The following is a 4,144-nucleotide window of genomic DNA, read 5'->3' as shown; positions in this document are numbered from 1 at the left end:
TTCCATACTGCTGCAAGCACGCAGCCTTCACCCTCAGCCTGACCCGAGGTGTGAGTGGCGTACCTCACCCCCTGCTAATTTGCAGGTATGGTTCAGAGGGATTTGTCCCTTCTGCCCCCGCATCGGTTAATCCTGTACTTGGAGAAAAATAGGAAGCGCGGCCCCTGTGTTTTCAACTCCACTGAGCTGAAAAAGGAAGCCAGTGATGTGGAAATTAGGTTAAACCGCCTAAGTAGGCAGCTTTCTGCACATAACTAATCTGACTGCTGCGTATAGCAGCGCTCAAGTGAATTCCAGTCGGGTGGGTAACTCTAGGACAAACCCAGGCTCCTCTGCTTGGTTTGCAGGTCAGGGCGGGAGAAAGGGGATGGAAAGCAAGGGAAAAAAGGATGTGGAAGGGGCTGTGAAGCAATTTCCCTCCATTGAAATGGAGGAGCAGCTCACCTGAGCTGAGGGCTGCACAGTAAGTCCTGAATGAGACAAGAGGAGCGGCAGATAAGAAGCTGGACTCGGATGTCAGCTTTAAGACTTTGGCTGTAGCATCTAATTTACAGTGTAGGAGTCACCATACCCTTCGAGTAATCCATTGCTGTTCTCTAGAGCTATCTACACACCTCTCTCTGTTTCCCTGTTGCACAGGGGTGCATGGGCTTGATGCTGTACCTGCAAGCTGCACCAAGACCAGACCACTGGCCTGGCAATACATCTGAGATATGAGCAGCAGCTGCGAGCATACAGTTGTGGTAAGGTGATGGCTTTCAAAAAAAGGAGCGACTGATCTCTAAGGTCACATTAAATGGTCCGGGGGGGAACGGGATTCTACATATTGCAGGGCTGCAAGGGGCAGAGGCTGGATGTCAGCATGGTGGGCAGGGAAGTGATGAGGAAATACCAGCTGCTGATCTGTACAAGTCGACTGGAAGACTGCACTCAGTCTCACCTCACAATTACCTCCAGGCACTAATTAACCCATGCTTTGTTAAACAGGCTATTATTAGAGAGGTGCTTGGAGGAGAGCCCCTGGGACATGTCCCACTTCAGCTGACAGCAGCAGCCCAGAAGCATTGATGAAGATGCCCTAGTGCCGGCATGTTCACTGCCTGTTGTCAGGAGCAAGAGCACATTGAGGAGACAAGCGTCCTGCCTTGCTTTATGCTCAGATAATGGTTCACTAAACCTAATTAAGGCCTACGTAGAGGGAAATTTGGCAGTGGCATTTTATGAAGAACTAGATATTGTTTCCTTGTCATGTGCAGATACCCAACTGGTATGAGGAAGGTGGTTTACTGTTTACCTGCTGCTGGGGGCACAAGGAATGAGTGTTGACTCTGTAGAACGATGCCATTAAGAGCTAACACAAACGGAGAAAAACAGTGGACAAGGAGCAGCTAGAATGAGACTAGATGCAGGAAGGAAAAAAAAATGGGAGAAGAAACAGCCTACCTGTAACCCAAAATACAACTAAAACAACAATTAGTGCAACAAGGATGGATTGCAAGAAGGGTTGGACTCCCGGGTACTGCAGAGAAGAGGAGGAGGTCATAGATGCTTTAATATACATTTTATCTTCCTCTGTCAAAAATTTGACAGCTTTATACGTTTATTTCAGCTTTACTGAAGGGCTATTTCAGCTTTACTAAGGGGCTTACACAGTTCTCACAGAGCTACCCTTCCTCAAAATTGGAAGGTGATGGGGAGGGAGGGGGAGATTATTTCAGTTTTGCTGCAAAGGAGGAGGGAGAAAATTATTTTAGATTTTCTGCAAGAACCATGGCAGGAAACAAAGGCAGAGATAGTCTGGCATGATAGGGCTGTAAGGCTTGTCCTGATAACTAGAGGACTTGAGTAAGTGCTGAGAGATGCCCTCCCACAAGGACTTCACTAAGGCTGCGTGCTCAGCATGCTCCCTGGAACTGCAGCATGCATGCATTTCCCTGCAAAAGCGCATCCCTCTCTGTCAGCAAAAGGAGATGCTGAAGCTCTCTGCTGAACGCTGAATTTCTGGCAGTACAGAACAATTCAGCTTCCAGCTGCTGCTGCACAGAGAATTAATCAGGGCTGAAGAACTGGAGCAGAGCAAGCCCCACAGCTTCCAAGAGGGTGGTTGCTTGTCACCCTGGTCATCTGTCCCCAGCTGACATGACACACAAGCTGCACAGGGGAAGCACAGAGTTTGCTTGCTGGTCTCTCCTGTGCTTTGAGTGAAAACACAGGGCGCAGCTTCATCCCTGTGATTTAGCTAAGTGGCTAGGTGTGGGAGGGGAGCACAGCTCTTCTCCAACAGTGTCTGGAGCTCAGCAGTGATAGCATTTGGCACAGAATGATTTTTCTTCTTGGCTGGACTTATTCCAGTGACAATTATCTCTTTCTCCTTTCCTTCCCCTGTGCTTGGAGAGTTTGCACCAAGAGAAGGAGACCCATTCTGCGCTGCCAGGGCAAGAAGTGCAAATTAGAAGCCAGCTTCCTGTGGAGTTCTAGAGAGGGAAATACCAGAGTCATGCAGCATTACAAACTAACACTTCCAGTTTGTCAAGTTTGAAAGTAATGGAAATTCTAGGAGCTTAAAGTGGTTCAGTTGGTAAAAAAAAAAAATGCGGAGACTACTAGCCCAAATAATTAATTTGATTCCCCCAAACAACTTGCTCTGAGTGGTGGTCTTCAGCCAAAATAAGTTTTTTTTATGTATGTGTTTGTTAGCAGACAAGCTTCTTGCTCTTGGAAGGGGAACAAATTATGAACTCAGGAATAAGCAAACAGTGGAAAGTAGGTCTGTGACTGAAAATGCTCTAGTCCTATCCGGTGACATTTTTGTTTTAACTGAAGCAGATGACCAGCCGGATGACAATAGCTGGCCCTATCTTCTTTCTCATTGCACCTTGGCACTAGTCCAAATGCCACTACAGCTGCATCCTCTCCCACTAATATAAGCAAGGGGCCAAAGTGCAGTTCTGACACGCTACCTGCCTTGCGCACAGCTAACTTGTGGGTACACCAAGACAGGGAAACATCTTGGGTTTTTTTTCCAGCCTGAGCATAAGGGTGAACTTCTCTGAGGAATAGCTCCTCTCCCCCAGTCATCCAGAGCTACAAGAAGAAGAGAGAGAAGGTGAAAGCCAGCCAACAGCTTTCCAATCTCAGACCAGTACAAGTTAGAGCAGCGAGGGAAGGCTACAGCTGAACTACGCAACTGTGAGTTACTGCAGAGCAAGTAAGCCTAGGCTGGGCTGCTCTGCTTCCCCATCCTTACTGGAGCCTTCCTGCATCAGTATGCTGGAGATCAATGTGCCAACTTTATTACCATTGTACGCTCCCCCATTTCTCCCCTTGTTTAATGGAAACGCTGGAGAAAAGTTCGCCAGAGACTCTCAAGGTTCCAGGATTGCTTTCAAAAGTAAGGCCTAGACTCAGCTTGACACTCTGGGGGAGTGGGATGCCACTCCTGCTCAGAGCTACGGGGTGGCAGTCCCACCGCTAGGAGACACAAGAGCAAGCTGCATGAGGGTGAGTTGAGGTGAACTGGCCTCTTCCAGTAGAAATATCCACAGAAGACCACGCACAAACATGCTACCCCTGCAGTCAGAACTTCTGTCCCACTGAGCAACACGGGCAGAGGGGTGGTAAGAACAGTAAGTAGGTGCTGTGGAAGCACAGGGATAGGTGCATTTCTGATATACACAGGAGAAGGGACGGTGAGATAAGTAGCTTGGACCAAGTGAAAAGAACGGGATCAAATCTGGAATATGACAAGAAAGAGAACCTTGTTAAACATCATGCTGTTCCTGAAAATCTCCAGCGGAACTAAAGTTCCTGTGCCTTTTGGGCTATGGAAAAGGTACCCAAGACAGGCCACGTATCACAGAACATTTGAAGTGGGACAGCAGAAAATTGCCAAGAATCCTGTTTTGAGTCTAGGACAGGACAGATAAAGGCATAGAGACCCAACACCACTCTCACATTACACAGGTAGGCTCAAACATAAGACTTCACTCAGCACCAACGTCAATTTAATTCTTCCCTCCTCAGGATAGGAACAGGGCAGATAGCCCTGGGGTTACATCAGCAAGCGGAAAGAGGGGTAAGGGACAACTGCGCTGGGAAATCCCAGCTAAACATGCAGGCAACAGAACCACTCTACTCAAGACAG

This window comes from Egretta garzetta, unplaced genomic scaffold (genome assembly GCF_000687185.1).
Source record: "Egretta garzetta isolate BGI_Z169 unplaced genomic scaffold, ASM68718v1 scaffold54, whole genome shotgun sequence".
Classification (NCBI taxonomy): Eukaryota; Metazoa; Chordata; class Aves; order Pelecaniformes; family Ardeidae; genus Egretta; species Egretta garzetta.
This window is presented reverse-complemented; position numbering follows the sequence as displayed.